General features: G+C 39.5%; 1 protein-coding gene across 22 annotated transcripts in view; it reads left to right on the top strand.

The window, feature by feature from the left end:
• Positions 1 to 25,043, top strand: part of CLASP1 (cytoplasmic linker associated protein 1) — a 262,250-nt gene that overhangs the window by 4,516 nt on the left and 232,691 nt on the right. Inside the window, exon 2 of one of the 22 annotated variants that reach the window (XM_032412211.1) lies at positions 4,769 to 4,833. The exons of the other annotated variants lie outside the window; for them this stretch is intronic. The gene's annotated coding sequence lies outside the window, so the exon portion shown is untranslated. The remainder of the gene's footprint in view (positions 1 to 4,768; positions 4,834 to 25,043) is intronic. 22 annotated transcript variants of the gene reach the window in all.

Below are 25,043 nucleotides of genomic sequence, written 5' to 3'. Positions count from 1 at the left end.
AATAGATTCTCCTGAAAGATTGAAACATTGCAGGGGCACCTGGGTGGCTCAGTGGGGAGCCTGCTTCTACCTCTCCCGCTGCCATTTCCCCCAGCTTGTGCTCCTCTGTCAAATAAATAAATAAGATCTAAAAAAAAAAAAAAAAAGATTGAAACAATGCAGATAAAGGGAAGGGCTTGGCCCCAGATCTCAGGCCCCCTGGGAGGCATATCCACTTATCACTTTGAAATGTATCCTTCTAAACAACTGTTCCCCTTTTTGGTAGCTACACATACGTGAGTGTCTTCTTAATAATAAATAATAGCCAGATTTAAGGGAAAAAACCCTCGATTTTGAAAGCACTTTTACATTCATAATCTTCTTTGCTCCCTTCAAACTCCTGTGAGGTAGATAGGGAAGATAACATCATTATCCTATCAATTTACAAATGAGAAACTAAGACTTGCAAATTAAATCCCAGTCTGATAGAGCCCGGAGGAGAGCCGGGCCTTCTATTTCTCAACTTAAATGTTCTTTTCCTGTCAGCTGGCGCTTAGCTTCATAATTTTGTTGGATTATTGAAGTTATGGTTCAGGAAATCTTATGATCTTTTTGCCTTGTGAATAGCTGCCAAACCAGATTTCCTCCCATCTTTTAGTGTGTTTCTACTTGCTTTTAAAAAAGTGTAAATTCGAAGTTTCATAGTTAACACGTATCTTGGGAAGATTGATCTTTTTGTGAAAAAAATCCAAAACTGGCCTTGGGACTGTTACCATGGTACGTTTGGGTGAGTTTACGTTTGTTCAGGATAGCTGAATCCACTTTCCACCTGTCTCTATAAGTGTTTTCCAGTTAACTTTCCAAGCAGAATCAATTAAATTTATTTATAGTCTTATTATAATAACATAACAATAACAGAAACTTGAGAGACCAGAGAGGGAAAAGCCACATCAAACCATCCTAACACAAGCTATTATTTCTTAATGTATCACCTTTGAAGCTGCCCATATGTTTGTACTTTTCAGTAAGTAATATTAGGTCTTGCATGTTTTGTGACTATTTTCCATGTAATGACAGACTACGTATCATTGAAGTTTTTTAATAGCTTTGTCATATTTGAGATGATATGGCAAATTTTGGGAAACTGGGATCCTGACATGTAAGTATCTTTTTTTTTTAAGTTTACTTATTTATTTAAGTAATCTCTATACCCAACGTGGGGCTGGAACTCATGACCCCAAGATCAAGAGTCTCATGCTCTTCTGACAGCCAGCCAGGTGCCACTTTTTTTTAAAATTATGTATACTACAACACGGTGACTATCTTTTTGCATATAGTTTGCTTCTTTTGTGTTGTTGCTTTAGGATAAATTCAAAGAAGTGAGTATTGGGTGATTTTTGATACACATTGTCTGATTGCTGACCAGAAAGTTGTACCAGTTAATAATTTTCCCAGCACCGTAAGAATGTTATCAGTTCCATAAAAATATTACCAACTTCTGGGAATATATTTTTTGTTACTGTGAGAGATGTGGAATGGCACATTTTTATTTTTCATTTATTTTAAAAAAGAATAAGCAGTAATGATGAACTTTTATATGAACCAACTGTATGCAATTTGTATTGGGCATTACACGCAGATGATCTTGCTTCCTTAGTTTTCACTCTTGCCCCGCATTGCTAAAGCTATTGCATTTCCAGGTAGATGTGGAGGAAATGCACCATTTGCTTTGTTGGACAGAATAGTCTTATTTGTCAACATCAGAATGTAATCTTATTACATTTTCATCTCCTACCTCCAAGAGCTTTTTGTGCTTAAGGACCCTGCTTGAAATATTTAGTAATCAGAATGTCTGGTGGTGCGGGTGAGGCATCTGCTTTTTAAACAGCTTTCCCGAATGATTCTGAAGCCAGAGTTTGAGAGCTGCCTCGGGACTACCTTCTAGCTCATTTTCTGCTTAGTTTCTTCCCATAGTGTGTCTTTCCTGTGGGTAGAGGCCGACTTTGTTATGAACGGTTGCTCAGACATGCTAACAGAGGCCTGTTGTACAGAGCGAATGAATTGTGCAGCAGTGCCCTTCCTGATGTAGAGTAGCCGGGTTCATTCTAGGAACAATAAGCCAGTCTTTCTAAGAGTAGTTGAACTGCATAAAAACAGCTCCTTCTCTGAAGTCTTCTCGTGGTTGCTGGTGACTGTGTTTTATTTCAGTTCTGAGAGTCATAGAGCTCTCCAGACCCAAACCATATCCTGCTCAGCCTTTGGTTGGCCCAAGGGTGGTAGGTAGACCCGGTGTCACAATGGCAACAGTCACCATGGATTGAACACCCAACTTTTTATAGGTGTGCTTTTGCCAGCTCTTAGAGCAACATTTATTTATTTATTTTTTAAAAGATTTTATTTATTTGACAGAGACACAGCGAGAGAGGGAACACAAGCAGTGGGGAGTGGCAGAGGGAGAAGCAGGCTTCCTGCCGAGCGGGGAGCCCGACGTGGGGCTCGATCCCAGGACGCTGGGATCATGACCTGAGCCGAAGGCAGACGCTTAACGACTGAGCCACCCAGGCGCCCCTTAGAGCAACATTTAAAGGCAGATGCGATTTTCATTTTACAATGAGAGGAAGCTGAGGTTTTGGAAAGTTGAATTATTTGTCCACAGTCATACAGCTGCAGAGTTTGGCTCTCAGATTCTTCAGCTTCCTTTCCATTTAATTCTGTTTTTCCAGCACAGGTTATTCCTTGTTCGTGAAAGGTCAGTGGGCTGTCTTGGGAGAAAGTCTGCTCCCAGCATCTGGTGGCATCTAGAGATGCCTCCTTACTAGTCAAGAAGGATGTAGAGCTCTAAGCTTCCCAGGAGGGTTTCCGTGAAGGTTAGATCAGGTGACCTACAGTTTTTTAGATTTGAGTCCCTGATTTGAAATCTACCCTTGGAAATCCAGGTCCCTGAAGACATGATATAAACCTTTTTTTTCTTTTTAATTTATTTTTTATTGTGGTTAAAATATATATAACATAAAATAGGCCATTTTAACCATTTTTTAGGAATACCAGTCAGGGCATTACTTACATTCACACTATTGTGCAACCATCATCAGAGTCAGCTTCCAAATCTTTTCCATCACTCCAAACAGAAACACTGTAACCATTAAGCCATAAATCTCCTTCCTCCCTCTCCCTCAGTCCCTGGTAATTTATAATCTATTTTCAGTCACTACAAATTGCCTATTCTAGATATTTCATGTAAGTGTAATCATATAATATCTGTCCTTCTATGATTTATTCATTTAGCATAATGTGTTCAAGATTCATTCATGTTGTAGGATTATCAGAATGTTATTCTTTCTTAATTAGTGAATAATATTTCATTGTATGTATATACTACATTTTGTTTATCCTCTCATTTGTTGATAGAACTTGGGTTGTTTCCACTTTTTGACTATTGTGAATAATGCTGCAGTGTATATTGGTTTACAAATTTCCGTTTGAGTCTCTGTTCTCAATTCTTTTGGGTGTATACCTAGGACTAGAATTAACTGGGTTGTGTGGTAATTCTTTGTTTAGCTTTTTGTGGACTCATTGAACTTTCCCAGGGTGGCTGTACCATTTGCCCCCCCAGTGGCAGTGTGTACAATGGTTTCAGTTTCTCCATATTTTTGCAAACACTTGCTGTTTTCAGTTATTTTATTTTTAAAGTTATAGCCATTCTAATATTTTGAAACAGTATCTCACTGTGGTTTTGATTTGTTTTTCCATGATGATTAAGGTGTTACCTTTTTTGGATAAATATCTATTCAAGTCCTTTGCTCAATATTAGATTGCATTGCTTGTCTTTTTGTTGTCGAGTTAGTTTTAGGGGTTCTTATATATTCTGGATATTAAACTCTTACCAGATATGTGATGTGCAAGTATTTTCTCCCATTCATTCTGTAGGTTGTCTTTACATTTTCTTGATCATGTTCTTTGATGCACAAAAGTTGTTAATTTTGATGAAGTCCAATTAATCTGTTTCTTTTTTTTTTTTATTAAAGATTTTACTTATTTGACAGAGACACAGCGAGGGAGGGAGCACAAGCAGGGGGAGTGGGAGAGGGAGAAGCAGTCACTTAATGACTGAGCCACCCAGGAGGGGACCTAGGCAGGGGGAGTGGGAGAGGGAGAAGCAGACACTTAATGACTGAGCCACCCAGGCTCCCCAATCTGTTTGTTTCTTTTGCTGCTTATGCTTTTGGTGTCATAGCTAAGAATCCATTACCAATCTGAGGTCATGAAGACTTACTCCTATGTTTTCTTCTTATGTTTTATAGTTTTAGCTCTTACATTTAGATTGTTGATTCATTTGAGTTAATTTTTTTTACATGGTGTGAGGTAGGGATCCAACTTCCTTGTTTGCATGTGGATATACAGTTGTCCCAGCACCATTTGTTGAAGACTGATATAAATGTTGTAATTACTTATTTTCTGTATCACTCACTGGCATTTATATATATATATTTAAAGATTTTATTTATTTATTTGACAGAGAGAGACACAGCGAGAGAGGGAACACAAGCAGGGGGAGTGGGAGAGGGAGAAGCAGTCTCCCTCCTGAGCAGGGAGCCCGATGGGGGGCTCGATCCCAGGACCCAGGGATCACGACCTGACCCGAAGGCAGACACTTAACGACTGAGCCACCCTGGCTGAGTGCCCCTGGCATTTGTATTTTGCTTTAGGTATTTGATTTCACTGCCTACCCTCCTTTATCCTTACCCCTTCTCCCCCCACCCCCCCACCCCTGTTTTCTTTCTTTGAACAGGATACGTGGATATTTTGTGTATGTTACAGGTTTGCTGCTTGACATATGGGAGACACTTAATAAATGTGAGTTCCCTTTCTTCCTTTTAATTTTGTATAGTTACTTTTAAGTGGTTTGTGTTTCAAAACAGATTGTGAGGACCTTCAGGGTCGGGTATATATTATATTTCTTTGTTTCCCCGTTTCCAACCCTCTCTTGTCTCCCCCCACCCCCATCACTCTAGTGCCCAGTGTAGTACCATGCAAGTGATGTCCTTACCTTTTATTGATTGAATTATAAAGCTGAATATAGATCTTTGTGGTTACGTTTGGATAATTGCAGAAAATTCTTAAAAGATCAATAGTCAGTATTTTGTGAAGTTCTTCATGATTTTAAATGCAACCTAACTGAAGTTTACCCAAGTATCTTATGTCACATACAAAAAAATTCCAAAGGCATTTGAAAGACCTAGATGCTATATCAATCCTCACATTTGGGAAAATAACTTAAAAGTACATGCATTTAAACCATGTATCCTGTTTCAAGGGAAGAAAACAGGGTGGGCGGGTGGTAAGGATGAAGGAGGCTAGGGAGGGTTCGTTTTATGGATGACTGGAAAATTTTTAACTTGTTATTTAAGATTATGATAAGTTTTATATTGGGAATTTTACTCATTTTAGGGGTGATTTTTTTTTTTTTTTTTAAGATTTTATTAATTTATTTGGCACAGAGAGACACAGCGAGAGAGGGAACACAAGCAGGGGGAGTGGGAGAGGGAGAAGCAGGCTTCCCGCCTAGCAGGGAGCCCGATGTGGGGCTCGATCCCAGGACCCTGGGGATCATGACCTGAGCCGAAGGCAGACTCTTAACGACTGAACCACCCAGGTGCCCCTTAGGGGTGATTTTTATATATTTAGTTTTATAGTTTTAGTTTTTATATTTAGATTGTTGATCCATTTTGATTTGCATTTTTGACAAATGCTGTTAGTTAAAAAATTATTTAAAGTTTGTGCAACAGTGTATATTACTCTTCTAACAAAAATATTAAATATCGTTAAAAAATTCTTTTGCCTAGAAATTCTAAAAGTTAACTAGGGAAGAGGTATCTGAATTTTCTTTCTGGGTCTGTATTATCAGATTTCCCCCCATCACACTCTTTAGTGTTCAGTAGGGTCTAATATTACTTGTCCTGAGTGATCAGACCTCCCTCAGGAGTCCATTTTGTAATCTACCATCCAGATGTCAGTGAAAGGAAGGCCCAGTTTGAAGATTGGCCTTTGGTGTTTTGTTTTCCACTAGGTTTTGACTCTTAAATAGGTATTTCTTAGTATGTTGTTAAATAAACACTTTCATCATATGAGATACTGATTATTCTTCCCCTGTTTATTGTAGCAGTTCCTTATTATTAATAGTGAAAACAAAAAAAGGAATTATTTTATTCTTTTATTTTCTAGTTTCAAGCAACATAACAACATCAGCGAGGTCACAGCAAATCCAGTATTTGACATGTTTTCAGGATAATTGTCAGCCAACGAAGAGATTCAAGAGCTTGAACTCCCTTAGTCGGAATAATGGTTTATTCCTGGGAGAGTAGGAAGAAACGACACGGACTGTTTCTTTCACTACCTCTGGCCCTATTTACAGAGAAGTTGGCCTGGTATGAATCTGAATCTACAGCCATATATCTGTATACATAAAGATGGACCCAACTTCTCTGTAAAAACAGCCAGAGGTACTATATAGCTGTATCTATACACACAAAATTTGATTCAGGAAGTGTCTTTGTCATTTAATATATCACCCTTCAGACATGGGATCCCATGCTGGGGGCGGGGGGTAGGTCTTTAAAAAGAAATGCTCTCAGTGTCCCATTGCCCTCTGTGCAGCTGATTTGGGCTTATAGGTATGGTATTTTAGCCTGATCCTGATTGTGTTTACCTATTGGTAGAGAATGGCATGCCAAGGAGATTTCCTATGGCCTGTGACTGCATTTTTAAAGTGAACATGATGGGAAAAGCTTTCCATTCTCTCATGCCTTTTAGAACTTGGAGGAGGTTTCTGAAATTGCCAAAGGAACATTTGTTTGGACTAAGTAACAATACTTAGACTACTAAAGACTACCCTGTATTTTCCTTCCTTCCTTCCTTCCCTCCTTCCTTCCTTTTGCTTTATGTATCTTGAAAATCATTCTATGTGAGTACGTTAAAGATTTCCTCATTGGGGTGCCTGGGTGGCTCAGTCCGTTAAGCGTCTGCCTTTGGTTCAGGTCATGCATGATCCCAGAGTCCTGGGATGGAGTCCTGCATCGGGCTCCCTGCTCAGTGGGGAGTCTGATTCTCCCTCTGCCCCTCCCCGCTGCACGCTCTCTCTCTCTCTCTCTCTCTGTCTCACTCACTCAGTCTCTCTGTCAAATAAATAAATCATTTTTTTTTAAGATTTTATTTATTTGACAGAGAGAGTGAGTACAGGCGGTACAGAGAGTGGGAGGGAGAGGGAGAAGCAGGCTCCTGCTGAGCAAGGAGCCCGATGTGGGGCTGGATCCCAGGACTCTGGTATCATGATCTGCCAAAGGCAGATGTTTACCCGACAGCCACCCAGGTGCCCCATAAATAAAATCTTAAAAAAAAAAAAAAGACTTCTTCGTTGTGGGGTTTTCTTTTTTGTTTTGTTTTGTTTTGTTTTTGAGTAGGCTCCATTTCCAGTGTGCAGCCCAATGTGGGGCTTGAACTCACGACCCTGAGATCTAGACCTGAGCTGAGATCAAGAGTCAGATGCTTAAGTGACTGAGCCACACAGGCGCCCCTTCTCATTGTTTTTTTTTTTAAATGAAGAGTATGGCTGAATAGTATGCCATTGTATGGCATACCATAATTTACCTAGCCCTCTGTTGAGGAACATTTAGTTTTTTCTAGTCTTTTGCTTTTATAAATAATGCTAGTAAGAATAATCCTATAATAATTTATTTTGCACATGTATGAATAAATTCCCATAAGTTGACATTTTGGGTTGAAAGTTATGTACCTTTAAAATTTTGAGAGATACTGCCAAATCATCCATCTTAGAGGTTGTTTTTTTTCTTTTAAGATTTTATTTATTTGAAAGAGAGAAAGAGAAAGTAGCAGGGAGAGGAGCAGAGGGAAAGGGACAAGGAGACTGTGCTGAGTGCGGAGCCCGATGCGGGGCTGGATCCCATGACCCTAACACCACAACCTGAGCCGAAATCAAGAGTCGGAGCCTTAACTGACTGAGCCACCCAGGCGCCCGCATCTTAGAGGTTTTAACAAAACCCAGCCTGCAGTATAAGAATCCTGTAGTTAATACATTTAAAAATATAATTTTGTAAAAGTATATGACTGTTCCGTCATATGTCATTTTTCAGTTAACATGTGGCTATGCTTCAGTGATAAAAAGAACCAATCAAGCACTTGTCTTCATCTCATTACTTGTTTGTTTTTTGTTTTTGATTTTGCAAAGATTCCATGGCTGGATAGGAGATTTAGAAATAAGCTTTGCTTCCTTACATGTTACCAAGGCTGCCTTCTAGAGAGGAGTACCAGAGTACTGAATTTGCTGAATAACTGGCTCTTTTTATAGTTTCCAATTTTTTTGAAGCTCTACGCAGGGCTTGAACTTATGACCCCAAGATCAAGAGTCACTTGCTCTACCCACTGAGTCAGCCAGGCCACCCTATAGTTTTTAATTCTTGCAGTAAGTGATGATGCCTATGGTTTCATGATTGCGATTAAATTTGACTTTACAAACAACTTTCTGGCATTTATTGTCTATAATACGGTTTAACTAGGAAGAATATTATACTTTTTTAATGTTTTAAAATTTATATTCCTTTGACTAGATAATATGTACATGGTCAAAAAACTTAAAAGGTACACAAGGCTAGAGAGTGAAATGTCAGTCTTCCTCCACCTTTTCATTTAAAGGTTGTTGATAGATGTTTCCAAATTGCCCTAGATAGTTATGAATTTTATTCTTATCTGCGTATTAAATCATGTTCTCAACTGATACTTTTGTTTAAATGGAGGATTAGAGTGAGGGTTACATCTTTTGATATTTTAAAGAAAGCTGTGTTAGTGATGGGTAGGAATAGTTGTGTTGGAAAAATACAGAGGCAGTGACAACTCAGTTTGGAAACGGAGCATCTGTGGGGACGATTCAGTATATACTGACATGGTTAAGGCACAGATATCTTTTTGTTTTTCTTGTGGAACTTTTTTCTTAAATCCATAAAATATGAACGTAAAAATGTCATTTTAGTAATAGCAGTGTTCTGTTATATTTGATCTGAGAAATAGAATTTTCCCTAACTTTATGTGTAAGCTTAGTAGAGACTTAAAGTCTGTATGCTTGAAATACGGTTTCAGTGGGGCGGGTGGGAAGCCGTATGTAAAGCTTTTCAGGAGTCTTTGTCATTGCTTGGCTGATTTTCCAAATTATCTTTCTCTGCTACTTCACTTTATTGCATTAGAAAGATTTGAGGCCAAACCTAATACCATCTGATTTGTCAATGAATAAATGAATCTCTAAAGCCCTCTGATTAGTTCTCTATCTTCAGCAAGCACAGGACTCCTTATTATTGAAGGCTCTGTGACTATGTGGGATTTCCCAGTTGATCAGATTCTGTGTCTTCAGTATGAATCTTGCTGGAGCCAGGAATGGAAGCAAGGGATTGGGAGGGTGAGAGTAAGCAAAGCATGTGTTTTCATGCCAGCGCACAAGTAAGACAGAGTTCTGCCCAATGGTGCCCTTGTATTTGTTTCATTGGTGCAGTCTTTCCTTTTTCCCGGTTTATTAGGGAGTCATCAGAAAAGTAGTCTTACAGGAAAGCACCTTGATATACTGTGTTAGAAAAGATTGCTCACTCGTCTTCTTCCCCAGTGAACCTGGAGCTTGTTGAAGGCAGTGCTGGCTGGCACAATAGGTATTTAGTGGACTTAGGAACCGAGTACCAAGAGCCTGTCCACATCACGTGTATCTTTTCACTTTTTTTCTTCTTTACATTTTGGAATAATTATAGATTCACAAACAGTTGCAAAAATGGTACAGAATTTCTGTTTATCCTTTACCTAGTGTCCCCCAATGGTTATGCATTCCCCTTTTTTCTTTCTCTCTTTTTCCTTTTTATGATCATGGCTTTGGCTTGCCATCAGTATCTATGGGAAATACTAAACCCCCTGAACTAAAGATTGCTGATTACTCTCCTCGAGTTACTTGTGGGGATGCATATCGTTCTTCCTCTTCATTTGTTCTTGATGAAGCACTTGCTTACTATGTGGTGCTGTGCCAGGTTCTAGTGGCTTCTCTCAATTCAGGCTCTCTTATTTTGGTAACATTAAGTATGGTGGATATATCCTTCCTTTGTGGATCTTTTTCGTAAATTATATATACATGTCTACAGTACTCAGAGACCTGCGTGTGTTGGTGAGGAGTACCTGTGACTTGGTGGAAACAGTCCTGGATTTGGAGTTAGACGCTCAGGTTCAAATCCTGATTCTGTTTCATACTTGCTGGGTAACGTGGGAGTTACTTTGCTTCTGAATCTGTTAACTTTTCTGTAAAATAGTTTGAGGGTAATAATCATATAGAGAGGTTTTATGGGTTGATAAAAGTAGCATTTGTAGAATTACTTAGTGAATTGGAAAGTATTGTTTCAAATGTGAAGTTGCCTTGCTTATTCTAAATTGCTGAAATGAAAGCTGAATTTTAAACTACTTCTTAATAGCTTGACTTTATGCAGTAACAGGAAAAACTCTCCCTGCTTCTGTCCCCCAAGTCTTTTTATGCCTTCTGTCTTCACATTGACTAACCAGTACTTAATAGGGTTTTTTCTTTTTTCAACTGGGTGTAACCCAGCTCCCTTGAGAAATTTGGGATGGCCATGTCAGCTGTCATGCTATCAAATGACATATCAAATGCTTGCCTCTCTTCTTATTCACCTAAGTCTGGGGATTTCATGTTTCAGAAACCTCTTAAAAAATATCTCATGCAAGTATCTTTTTGGCTTACCTTTTTTGCAGGTTTTGCTCTTAGAAACCAACTCTTTTTTTTTTTTAAAGATTTTATTTATTTGACAGAGAGAGATACAGTGAGAGAGGGAACACAAGCAGGGGGAGTGGGAGAGGGAGAAGCAGGCTTTCCTCTGAGCAGGGAGCCCAGTGCGGGGCTCAATCCCAGGACCCTGGGATCATGACCTGAGCCAAAGGGAGACGCTTAACGACTGAGCCACCCAGATGCCCCAGAAACCAACTCTTAATATGGTACCAGAACTGAGATTTTTTTTTTTTTTAAAGGGGAGACCTGATTTTTTTTAAAAGATTTTATTTATTTATTTATTTATTTATTTATTTATTTATTTGAGAGAGAGAGAGCATGAGAGGGGAGAGGGTCAGAGGGAGAAGCAGACTCCCTGCTGAGCAGGGAGCCCAATGTGGGGCTCGATCCCGGGACTCCAGGATCATGACCTGAGCCGAAGGCAGCCACCCAACCAACTGAGCCACATAGGCGCCCTAAGACCTGATTTTTTAAATATGTAAATATGGGATATGTAAGCAGTATAAAAAGTAGGGGATACCATGAAAAATTTAAGATTTAGGTAATGGAGAATTTTTTTCTTAAACGTGGTCTAGGTACAGACAGATTCTTAAATTATTAAGGGACAGACATATATAGAATCATGCACCAAGTAGCAATAGAATACACGTGGTTCTCAAGTGCATGTGGAACATTCTCCAGGATAGACCATCTGTTAGACATAAAACAAGACTCAATAAATTTAAAAGGATGAAAAATCATTCAAAGTTTATTCTCTTTCTGATCACAATAGAATGAAGTTAGATATCAATAACAGAGAGAAATTGGGAAACTAAACAACAGACTCCTAACTCATCAGTGAGTAAAAGAGGAAATTACAAAGAAAATAATAAAATATTCTGAGATGGTTGAAAACGAAAACACACCATCCCATGGTGGCAATGGTTGCACAACAGTGTGAATGTACTTAATACCACTGCATTGTACATTTAAAAGTGGTAACTCTTATGTATGACTTACCACAATATCAAAAAAACAAAACTCATTCATTGTTCAACAATGTTTATTGAGCGCCTACCATACTCCATGCCAAAAAATAAAACAACATACCATAATTTAGGGAATGCAGTGAAAGCATTGCTCAGAAGGAAATTTATAGCTTTAAATACTTCAATTAAAGAAGGATCTTAAGGGCGCCTGGGTGGCTCAGTTGGTTAAGCGACTGCCTTCAGCTCGGGTCATGATCCTGGAGTCCCTGGATTGAGTCCCACATCGGGTTCCCTGCTTGGCAAGGAGCCTGCTTCTCCCTCTAACCCTCCCCCCTCTCATGTACTCTGTCTCTCTCTCTCATTCTCGCTCTCTCAAATGAATAAATAAATCTTTAAAAAAAAAAAAAGCTTTAAAAAAAAAAAAAAGGATCTTAAATCAATAACCTAAACTTCCATCTTAAGAAATGAGTAAGAGAACATAATAAACCAAAAGCAAGCAGAAGAAAAAAAATAAAGACTAGATTAGAAATAAATGATAGAGAAAAATAGCAGTGAAAATCAACAGACCAAAAATTGAAAAGATACTGACCAAGAGAAACAGAGTAAAGATTCAGATTAATAAAATCAGAAATGAAAGAGAGGACATCACTACTGTCCTTACAGAAATAAAAAAGATGATAAGGGGATACTAGGAACAATTATATGCCAACAAATTAAATAACTTAGATGAAATAATGCATTTATAGAAAGGCTCTGCTGCGATTGGCTCAAGAAAAAGATAGACAATCTGAATATATCAATAATAAGTGAAGAGGTTGAGTTAACAATCAAGAAACATCCCACAAAAAAGAGCCCAGGCTCAGATGACTTTACATTTGGTGAGTCTATCATATCTACCAAATGCAAATTCTTCAGAGACTCTTTCAAAATGAAGAGGAGGATGAAATGCTTTGAGCATGTTATTACTGTGTTACAAAAGCCATACGAAGACATCACAAGAAAATTACAGACCAGTGTCTTTTCTGAATATATACGTAAAAAATCAACAAAATTCTAGCAAACTGAATCCAGGACTATATCAGAAGGATTATATACTATGACCAAGTAGCATTTATATCAGGAATACAAGGTTGATCTAATATCTGAAAATCAATGTAATATACCATATTAATAGAATAAAGGATAAAAACCATATTATTCTCTCAAAAGCTGAAGGAAAAGCATTTGACAAAATCCAACACCTTTTTATGATAAAAGCTCTCAACAAACTAGAAATAGAAGGGAACTTCCTTAATGTGATAAAGGCCAGATATCCACAGCTGATGTCATAGTTAATGATAAAAGATGGAATGCATTCTCCCCAAGATCAGGAACAAGACCCTTCTATTCAACATTGTACTGGAGGCTCTAACCAGGGCAATTAGGCAAGAAAAAGAAATAAAATGCATCCAGATTGGAAAAGAAGTAAAACCATATTTGCAGATGACATGATCTTGTATATAGAACATCCTATTAGAACTGATAAAGGAGTTTAGCAGGGTTGAAGGATGTAAAATCAATAAACAAAAATCAGTTGTATTCCTCTATACTTGCAATGAATAGTTCAAAAATGAAACTAAGAAGACAATCCCATTCACAATAGCTATAAAATGAATAAAAATACTTAGGATAAAGTTAACAACAAAAGTATAAATCTTATACTCTGAAAACTATAAAACATCATTGAAAGAAATTAAAGATCTAAGTAAATGGAAAGACAGCCTATGTTCATGGATCAGATTACCTAATATTGTTAAAGATGGCAGTACTTCCCAAGTTGATCTACATATTTGGTACACTCACTGTTAAAATGCTAGCTGCCTGTTTTGTAGGAATTGACAGGCCTCTCTTAAAATTCATATGGAAATACAAGGAGGTCCCTTGTATTTCCAGAATAGTCAAAACAATCTGGAAAAAGAACAAGGTTGGAGGACTTTCATAACTTACCATAAAGCTATAGTAATCACAACAGTCTGGTACTGATATAAGAATAGACACAATACATCAGTGGAATAGAATGTAAGTCCAGAAATGAAATCTTACTTTTATAGTCAATTGATTTTCAACAAGGATGTTAAGACAGTTCAATGGGGGAAAGAATGGTTCTTTTCTTTCTTTCTTTCTTTCTTTCTTTCTTTCTTTCTTTCTTTTTTTTTTCTTTCTTTTTCTTTCTTTCTTTTTCTTTCTTTCTTTCTTTCTTTCTTTCTTTCTTTCTTTCTTTCTTTCTTTTCTTTCTTTCTCTTTCTTTCTCTCTCTCTTTCTTAAGATTTATTTATGAGAGAGAGCACAACACACAGTGGGAGGGGCAGAGAGGGAGAATCCTTAAGCAGATTCCCCGATGAGTGCAGGACTCAGTCTCACCATCCATGAGATCACAACCTGAGCCGAAACCAAGAGTCCATTGCTCAACCGACTGAGCCACCCAGGCACGCCCGGAAGAATGGTCTTTTCAACAAATGGTGCTGGGACGAGTGGATATCCACATGGAAAAGAATGAATTTGGACACTTTTCTCATTTGTGTGTACAAATGAATTCAGAATTAATCACAGAACTAAATGTAAGATCTGAAACTGTTAAACTCTTAGTAGAAAACAGGTGTAAATCTTTATGACCTTGGATTAGGCAATATTTTCTTTTCTTTTTCATTGTGGTAAAATAGGCAGTGATTTCTTTGGTATGATATTTAAACATAAGCAACAGAAGAAAAAACAAATGGACTTCATCAAAATTGAGAACTTTATGTTTCAAATGACACCATCAAGAAAGTGAAAGCACACTCCACAGAATGAGAGAAAATACTTGGAAATCATATATTTAATAAAGGACTTTTATCTAAAAACTCTTACAGTCAACAGTAAAAAGACAAATAACCCAATTAAAAAATAAACAAAGGATTTGATTAGACATTTCTCCAAGAAAATGTTCAGATGGCTATGCCCATGAAGAGAAGTTCAGTGTCCTTAGTCATTAGGGAAATGCAAATCAAAACCACAATGGGATGCCATTCCACACCCACTAAAATGGCTGTAATAAATAGACAATAAGTGTTGCTGAAGCTGTAGGGAAATTCATGTATTGCTTGTGGGAATGTAAAATGGTGTAGACATTTTGGAAAATAGTTTGGCAGTTCATCCAAGAGTTAAACATAGTTACCATATCCTATATTCTAGTTAACACCTATTTGTGTATCAAAGAAAATTAAAACCATCTCCACACAAAACTTGTTCAGGAATGTTCGTAGTACCATTATTTATTATAGCCAAAAAGTAGAAAGGATCCAAATATCCATCAACAGGTAAGTTAATGAACAAATATGGTATATCTTTACAATGGAGTATTATTCAGCCATAAAAAGGAATGAAGTATTGATACATGCTATAACATGGTAAGCCTTGAAAATTGTATGCTGAGTGAAAGAAGCCAGACACAAAAGGCCACATATCTTATGACTTCACTTACATGAAATGTCCGGAATAGGCAAATCCATTTGGTCAGAAAGTAGATTATTGGTTTTCATGGCCTAGGGGAGGGCTTCGGGGAGTGACTGCTAAAGGATAGGAGGTTTTATATTTGAGGTAATAAAAATGTGCTTTAACAGTGGTGATGGTTGCACAACCTTGGGAGTATAATAAAAACTGTTGAATTATACTCACTGTAAGAGGGTGAACTTAATGGTATGTGAATTGTATCTTGGTAAAGCTGTTACTAAAAAAATCATGTAAGGAGTTTAGGTTTAGTGATCTGTTTTTCATTAGTATAGTAAACAAGTAAAAAAGAGATACTGTTTGACCAGGACTGTGAAAGGATAATGAAGCTCTGAAAAATACTACAGAAGTCAAGTATTGCTAGATTGAGTAGAAATTTACATCCCCTCTTTCTAGATGAGCCAACTTATCAGTCTTATTCTGTTTCTAACGAGGCTCCTCTCCCCAATAAGCTGGTTCTCTACTGAGGTCTCTTGTCTTCATGTAAGATCCTTCCTTGGGAAGCTGCAATCTATATTATGATTCTCTCTCTCCTCCCCGGGGTAACTGTGTTGTTGAGGTAACACTTTGGTATGCTAATGCTCACAGCGGTCTTGTGTGTATGTTAAATATTTTGCATTGGGAGAGGAAGAGTCAGCAGTGAATAGTGAGATGTTTTCAGTTAGTTTTGGTCTTATAGTTCTTGCATGAATAAAATTGGGTGTTATTAAATAACTGCTCTTCTGTTTTGAGACTTTTAAAAGCTTTATTTCTTCTTTTGAAAAAATATAAAAAGTAGAAGAAATTTTTAAGAATTAGGACAGAAACTCATAAACCTATTACTCGGAGGCCACACTTTATTTTTATTTTTTTTATTTTTTAAAAGATTTTATTTATTTGACACAGAGAGGGAGATAATGAGAGAGAGTGTGCAAGCAGGGGGAGTGGCAGGCAGAGGGAGAAGCAGGCTCCCCACTGAGCAAGGATCCCAGGACCCTGGGATCATGACCCAAGCCAAAGGCAGCTGCTCAATGGACTGAGCCACCCAGGCGCCCCCAGGGGCCACACTTTAATACTTTACATATTCTATTTTTTTTCTATAATTCTTTCTACATGTAGGCTATATCATACTATATATGTATAATTTTTTTTTTTTTTTTTTTAAAGATTTTATTTATTTATTTGAGAGAGAGAGAATGAGAGAGAGCGAGTACATGGGGGGGGGGTCAGAGAGAGAAGCAGACTCCCTGCTGAGCAGGGAGCCCGATGCGGGACTTGATCCAGGGACTCCAGGATCATGACCTGAGCCGAAGGCAGTCGCTTAACCAACTGAGCCACCCAGGCGCCCCTATATATGTATAATTTAATATAATTTCACATCCTAATTTGTTTAGTTAATGAACAGTTTTATTACAGGTATTTCATATTTTTTTCTACCAAGTAGACTTAAGCTTTACAATACTTAAAAAAGAAAATTATGGACAGGGGTGCCTGGGTGGCTCAGTCAGTTAAGCGTCCAACTCTTGGTTTTGGCTCAGGTCATGATCTCAGGGTCATGAGATCAAGCCTGCTTCGGGCTCAGCACAGAGTCTACTTCCCCTCTCCCTCTCCCTCTGCCCCCCCCCATGCACACACACTCTCTGTCTCTCTAAAATAAATAAATACATCTTAAAAAAAAAATATTACGGACAGGGCACCTGAGTGGCTCAGTCGGTTAAGCATCTGACGTTGGCTGGGGTCATGATCTCGGGGTCCTGGGATCGAGCCCCACGATGGGCTCCCCGCTCACTGGGGAGTCTGCTTGTCCCTCTCTCTCTGTTCCTCTCCCTACTTGTGCTCTCTCTCTCAAATAAATAAATAAAATCTTAAAAAAAAATAAAGTGAAATTTAAAAAAAAACTATGGACAATTTTAAACACATAACGGAAGTAAAGAGAATAGTTTAACAACCCTCATGCACTTATCACCAAATTTTGGCAATTCTCAATGCATATCCATCTTGCTGCATCTTTGAGGAAGTTTTGAGGAGCAGAATAAAAGTAGAAAACAACTTTTATTATTTTAAACCTGCCCCAGGAGAAGCAAAAACAAAATTAAAGCTATCACTTACAGACAAAACTATTTTATTTTAAATATTTTTGATATTTTAATACTTAAATATTTTAATCCAAAAAATTTTTAAAAATTACTTCATTGAAATACTAGTGAAGGCAAGTATTAACTGTTACTAAGAAGTTATCTGGTGCTGATGTAGTATCTTCTGTTATTTTCTTACAGTATATGTACAGTAATGTGGAGTTGTCAGGTTGTTGTTGTTTTGTTTTTCTTTTTGTTCTGGCATTTTTCTTCACCAGCATATTGTTTTTCACCACCACATATTTTGTGGAAGTAATTGGTACACTACTTCCATCTTCTTATGAATTTCAGACTTTCTCCTTGTTTGACATTTCACTGACAGTTGTACATTATATTCCATTATATACCCACGGTAGTACTGAAGGGGAGATTTTCCTCCATTATGAGATGGCAGTGCCTGATTTTTGAATAGTGCTTTACTATTGGTAATTATGAAAGTAACATATTCATTATAGAAAATATTTAGAAAATACAGAAAAGTGCAATGAAAAATCTATAATCTCACCACCAGAAGTTAAGCAGTGTTCATGATTTTTTTTTTTTCTATTCATATGGCCTGCCCTTTCAATGGAATATGGTGAACCTTCTTTTATTCCTTTTTGGGCATTTGCATTATATGTTATGGCTGTTTTTTGTCCTGACTTCATTGTAGTTAATTATTATTCATACTGGGGTGAGTGATTGAGATAGATAGATAGATAGATAGATTAACTCTAATTTTTCCCCCCACCGCAGAATCTTACGGTGTTTTGATCACTTGAATAATTCCAGATTTTAATATCTTTCCCAGGAAAATAATTGTATGCACACCCAAAGTCTCCTGATTCTGCTGTTCATAGATGGTTTGTATAGAGCTCCCTGAACGAAGGCCTCCTGACTTTGGGGCTAGGAAATGATTGTTGGCCATTGTCTGCGTCCAGTCTTTCTGCTCTGTGCCTAACTGGTTATTTCCATACTTTTTTTTTTTTTTTTTTAAAGATTTTATTTATTTATTTGAGAGAGAGAATGAGATAGAGAGAGCATGAGAGTGGGGAGGGTCAGAGGGAGAAGCAGACTCCCCGCTGAGCAGGGAGCCTGATGCGGGACTCGATCCCAGGACTCCAGGATCATGACCTGAGCCGAAGGCAGCCGCTTAACCAACTGAGCCACCCAGGCGTCCCTATTTCCATACTTTTTGAGGCTAAGAACTCTTTTTAGTGTCCAGCATCACAGAGCTCTACAGAAGTGGAATTTTTAGTGTTTGTTAATTGAGAAAAATGATCAAACTAAAAGAATTTCATTATCTTTGTCTTTAAAAATTCATAACTGTTTGTACCTGAGTTTGAAAAATTGTGGCTATGAAGATTTACTCAGTTCATGGGTAACGTTTGGTGTGCATATGGAAGAATGCTCAAACATTCTTGTAATGACTGAACACTCTCATTTCAGAGGTGAGGTTAGTGTTTACAGGTTGGGAACCGGTGCTCTGGCCTTTCCAAATTGCTGGTTTTCCTCTGACAGTCTCTTGCATTTGTGCTTTGTCTGTATGTATTTGCACATTCCTTTTACCTGGAATGTTTTTTACATTCTTCCTACCCTCCAATTACTCCTACTCCCCAAGAAGAAAATGAACTCAATTAATGATTGCCAGTGACTTTTGATTTTCAGCTCAAACAAACTTCATTCTTTTATTTTTTTATTTTTTTATTTTTTTTAAAGATTTTATTTATTTGAGAGAGCGAGAATGAGAGAGAGAGAGCATATGAGAGGGAGGAGGGTCAGAGGGAGAAGCAGACTCCCTGCTGAGCAGGAAGCCCGATGCGGGACTCGATCCCGGGACTCCAGGATCATGACCTGAGCCGAAGGCAGTCGCTTAACCAACTGAGCCACCCAGGCGCCCCCAAACTTCATTCTTTTAACAAATATTTCTCAAGTGCCTTGTGTGTAACAGGCATAGTTACAGGCATTAGGTGAACATAATAAACAAGATCCGCACCTTCGTAAGGCTGACAGTCCTGTGGGAAAACAGACAGCAAATAGGTAAACAAACATGCGATAGAATTATAACTTGTAAGTGTTTCGAGGGAAGGGAATGGGGTGCAGTGACAGGGGGGCCCTCCTGTGAGTGGTCTTTGAAGGACTTGTTGAGGAGGTGACTTTTAAGCTGAAGCCGGGAGGCCTGCAGCCAGGCTACTGTAGGCATATGGACAGTATTTAAGGTAGAAGGAAGAGCAAGAGTGAGGCCAGTGTAGGCTATGAGTTCAGAGATACCGTGGAGAGAACAATTTGAAAGTCATCAGTTTAAAGGCAGTTTTTAAATTCATGGCAATGGATGCTGAGTGTTTTGGAGTGAGCAAGATCAGAAGATGAGAGGCATCGTTCTGAGCCCCTCAACAGCTCTGGAAGCAGAGCAGAGATGGTTAGAGAAACTCAAGTAGGTGCAGCCAGAAAAGTAGCAGGAAGGCGTGATCATTTGTTTTCACGAAGTGGGAAGTTTTTTAAGAAGGATGGAGTGACCAGCTTTGGAATGCTGCGGAGAGTTGGAGTTAGCAAAGTACAGAAAAGTATTGCTTGGATTTGCCAGCATGGAAGTCATCTGTGATCCTGATGAGCAGCTCCAGGGGAGCGGTGGCAGGTGAAGCCCGATTGGAGGGGCTTTGGGGTGAGCAGGAAGCGCATCAGTGCAGCTGATGTCCTGGGAGGGAGAAGGGTGCAGGCTGCAGGGCAGGGTACAAGGGCCCTTGGGGAGAAGATGGGAAAGTCATTTTGGAGAGAAAGGCAGAGCAAACTCACTAGAGAACATGAATTGAGGTGCTGGCTTGGGATACTTCGTGAAGTTTGAGATTATCAGTGTAAAATGAAACCGGATGGACACGTGTGTATGTTCCTTCAGCATGATGAAGGCACGAGAAGGCACCTGATTGTGTGTCAGGTTCTTCCAAGGTTTGGACTTACTAGGCAGCTTATCCCAGAGGGAGAGAAAGTTGAGGGTAGTTTCAAGCTCTTAACACCCCTGTGGAATTGAATCCAGACTAAAAGGAAGGTCAAATTGGGAAGGCGTTTTATGGAATTGAGGAGGCTGGGGCCATGTGCTTGAGCATAGGAGCTGGAAGGATGGGCAGTTGTGGTTGCAAAGCCCGATTGCAGAACATGACAGGGAGCTGAGAGACGAGGAGGGCTTGCTAATACCTGAGAGCAGATACCTGGAAGGTTAGAGGTCGAGGTGGCTGAAGAGAGAGGCCATTGAAGGATGCTGAGGCAGGGAAGGAGGGAGACAGGGAGGCTGGAGGTCCAATCTGCCTCGAGCTAGCCAGTGACCGCTGGCTGACAAACGAAAGCCGGGGCTGGCTGGGAGAGTGAGTGCTGTATCTGCTCGGCGTGAGCTGCCCTGCCCCGGCCCTGAACTTCCCACTTGGATTTCCTCAGGCAGCCTTCCGTCTCCTTTCTCTGCCACCTGCAGCACCTTCTACAAACATCCTGCTTAGGACTCCTCCCGATACTATTGCAGCTATTTGCATTTCTGTCTCTTACTTCTTCCGGGCAGTGGGCTCCTCCTCGGGGGCCTGGGCCAAGCTTTACGTTCTGTGATTTCCGGCCGTTGGCATAGTACACGCCAGTCATGTCACAGGCCCAGAGTAAATGTTCACTGAGTGAATGTGTGGGCTCAGAAGTGGGTGGGCTGAGGGGGAAGAGAAGGAAGAGTGAGAACAGAGATTTGTTGCTGGCAGGGCAAGGCAGAGTGTCTTTGTAAAATTTCAGATCATATTATAGAAATCATTACAGTGCAAAAAAGTTTGTCTTATTGATAGAAACACACCGCTTTTGACTGAATGTGAGTAAATTCTGCTAATTTCTGGCTTCTGGAGTTGACCTTTAAAGTATTATGACTGCTTTCTACATATTTTCCAGAGAGATTTTTGATTTGTTATTCACTTTGTTGTGCTGCTAGTTTATTTTATTATTTTTTTTTTTTTAAAGATTTTATTTATTTATTTGAGAGAGAGAATGAGACAGAGAGAGCATGAGAGGGTCAGAGGGAGAAGCAGACTCCCTGCCGAGCAGGGAGCCCGATGTGGGACTCGATCCCGGGACTCCAGGATCATGACCTGAGCCGAAGGCAGTCGCCTAACCAACTGAGCCACCCAGGCGCCCTGTGCTGCTAGTTTAAATTGTCCTTCTTGGTACTATAACATGGAATATTATTTTATTAAAGCTTCCTCAGTACTTGTGATTTGATTTGTTTCCTAATCCTCTGCTTCTTATGCCCCACATGCTATAGCTATTTACCATTTTTGTGTTTCAATATAAAGTAAGTGCCTGTACTTTGGATTTTCAATGTGGTAGTAGAGTGTTGTAGTATAGTGTTAAGAATACAAGCCGTAAGACTACGCAGCTCTGGTTTTCAATTACTGCCTGACCTTATTAGCTTTAAAACTCTGGGCAGTTTTTTTTGTTGTTTTGAGCCTTTCTGAGTTTCATTTCTTTATCTTTGAAATGAGAGTAATGATGCCCACCTATGTCACAGGTATTTCACGGTCTTAGCACGCTTCTTCCCTCAACCATTTACAAGTGTTTTCCTCCCTCATTTGCTTATGCTTCCCCCCCCATTAAGTTTTATCATTTCCCCTATTAAGTGCACCCTATTATCTGATGGACATAATGTAGTTTTTTTTTTTTTTTAAGATTTTATTTATTTATTTGAGAGAGAGAATGAAAGAGAGAGAGCACAAGACGGGGGAGGGTCAGAGGGAGAAGCAGACTCCCTGCTGAGCAGGGAGCCCGATGCGGGACTCGATCCTGGGACTCCAGGATCATGACCTGAGCCGAAGGCAGTCGCTTAACCAACTGAGCCACCCAGGCGCCCCGGACATATGTAGTTTTAACTTGGTCATTCCAGGCCTTCTCGATCCATCCCTTCTGAATTGCCACAGTACTTACACATACTCCTTACTTGACGGGTACAATATTCCACCTGTGAAATCTAATGTGCACCCTATGTTTGTGTTGAATTATTACATTGACAAGCTTTTTGTGCATTTTGTTCTCTCCAAGTAAGTTGGAAGCATTTTCAAGTCAAGCTATAGATTATGGTTATTTCTGTTGTATTTTCTGTAGTGAGATGTGATATATGATGAATCAATAAAAATAATTGAGATTAACTGGTAATGGGTAACCAGAATACAAATGTACTCATCCCATCTATTTATCCATTTATTCATTCTGCAAATATCCATTGAAAGTATATGTGTTAGTTAGATTGAAAAACATGACCGCAACATTTTGCAGCCCTCCTGTTAATTGGTAGAATCCATTTCCTCACACTTAATCTGGGCTGGCCTTGTGACTTGCTTTGACCGCAGAATGTAGCAGAAGTGATTTGCAAGTTCTAGATTCTAGGCCTTGAGAGGCCTGGTACCTTCCCCCTTTGCTACCTTGGAATGCTCTGTATAGAGCTGCAGGCTAGGTTACTGAATGGTTATGTGGCAAGAGGTCCAGCCAACAGCCGGCATCAGTGTGTCAGACATGTGAGTGATGCCATTGTGGACTCTTGAACCCAAGTGAAGCTGGCAGGTGACAACAGTGGCATGAATGATGCCAGGCAAGATTTGTAGAAAGAACCTTCTAGCTGGGCCCAGCCAACCCACAGACTTATGAGAAATATTAACTTATTTTGAACTAGTAGGTAAAAATGGTCCTACTTGTAACTTCTCTTACGGAGAAGTCTACAGAGCAGAGTTTATAGTTGGTTCTGTTCTCTCCCACCCTCCCCCCATCCTCCATTGTTAATATACCTCTATAGTTGGGTACCTAAGTGCCACACAATAATTATGGTAATTAAGGGGATAGAGATAGGAGCTAATTTTTTTAAAAGATTTTATATACTTATTTGAGAGCACAAGTGGGGGGGGCAGCAGAGGGAGAGGGAGAAGCAGGCTCCCCGCTGAGCAGGGAGCCCAACGTGGGGCTTGATCCCAGGACCCTGAGATCATGACCTGAGCCGAAGGCAGATGCTTAACCAACTGAGCCACCCAGGCACCCCAGGAGCTAATTTTTAAAAATGTCCTGTGCAAACCCTTTCCATTCGTCATCTTACATAATGAATGTAGAGCCAATATTCTCCCCAGTGCCACTCAGGAAATGGCAGAGTCAAGACTGGAGGCTGGAATTCTTAACTGTGTTGTTTTTTTCATTACCTCAGGCTCTCTAATTGCGTGTTTCTTCATTCTTGTTGAAGCTGATATTTTTTAACTTCTTCCTGTTGGTCCCTAGCAGGAGTAGGGCTATTGTTCTTGTAAACATTGCTCTGTTAATTTCTACTTTCCTGGGTACTGTAAAGGAGAATGACTGTAGGACCATTGTCTTGACCTCTTATTGTTTTTTCCTCATAGGTATAGACCAAGATGATGTGGCAGGAAAAGGTTGGGGGGCTTGCACCCTAACTGCCGTACTGGGGGCAGAGAACAGTGGTGATGTTGGGGAATGGAAGGGCCCTTTGCAGTTGGGGAGGCGTTTTAGAGGAGCTGGGGCATTTTTTCAGAAACACCTGGAATGTGTCCCTTTTCCAGGGCCTGATACAATAACATCTAGTGGGCTCCATGGCTTTCATGGTGAGATCTTACTAAAGAACACTTAGCCTGATAAATTAAGAGGAGGAAAGGTACTTGGCTATTCTAAGGTACCTACCTTTCCTTTTATATCATTTTTACATTTCTCTTATTTTGGAAAATGTGTGCAAGTAGAACTTTTTTTAAAACTTAGAAATAGTGTTATATTCTGAGTAATTTTTTTTTCTTTTTATTGAAGTATAGTTGACACACAGTGTCGCATTAGTTTCAGGTGTACAACATAGTGATTCCCCAAGTCTACATTATCTGTGCTCACAAGTGTAGCTACCGTCTCTGTACATACGATGCTGTTGATTGTATTCCCTGTGCTGTAGCTTTCATCCTCCTGATTTATTCAGTCCAACATTCTGAGTAATTTCTTTATTTTTTTTCTTTAAAGAGGGAGGGAAGGGGAGGCGCGCAGAGGGAGAGGGAGATAGAGAATCCCAAGCCGACTCCCCCACTGAGCTTGGAGCCTGACGTGGGGCTCCATCTCACCACCCTGAGATCATGACCTGAGCTGAAATCAAGAGTCGGATGCTTAACCAGCTGAGCCCCCCAGGCACCCCCTGAGTAATTTCTAACGTTAGTACTGCTGTCAGGTAGTCACCTGTGTGATGCCACTCTCCTCCTGAATGATGATTTCAGAACTGATGTGAGTAGGTGCTGTGCTGGTTTTGTAAGCTCTCTCTGGGTAAGGGCTGAGTCCTGTTTACTCTCATGTCCCAGTGCCTTCCAGTAATGCCTTACATATAACAGATCTGGTTTTTATTTGGTCCAGCCACAGGTAACGTCTGGGACTTTAGGTTCCAGGTTAGCTTTAGACCTGTTTCCTTGTTGCGCTCTTCCCTGGTAGAGAGCCTGGACAGGATGTGGGTGGAAGGAAGAGATTTTTACCTCCTCCTCTTGTTTGTTTGTATTCTGTTTTCTGCATTTTTAATATAACATTTTTATAATTCTGTTGCTATATGAAATTTTGCTTGTATTTTTGTTGGCTTAGAAAATTCCTGGGGGGGCGTACAGGGAGAAGAACACATAT

This window comes from Phoca vitulina, unplaced genomic scaffold (assembly GCF_004348235.1).
Source record: "Phoca vitulina isolate PV1807 unplaced genomic scaffold, GSC_HSeal_1.0 scaffold1, whole genome shotgun sequence".
In the NCBI taxonomy this organism is placed as follows: Eukaryota; Metazoa; Chordata; class Mammalia; order Carnivora; family Phocidae; genus Phoca; species Phoca vitulina.
This window is presented reverse-complemented; position numbering and strand designations above follow the sequence as displayed.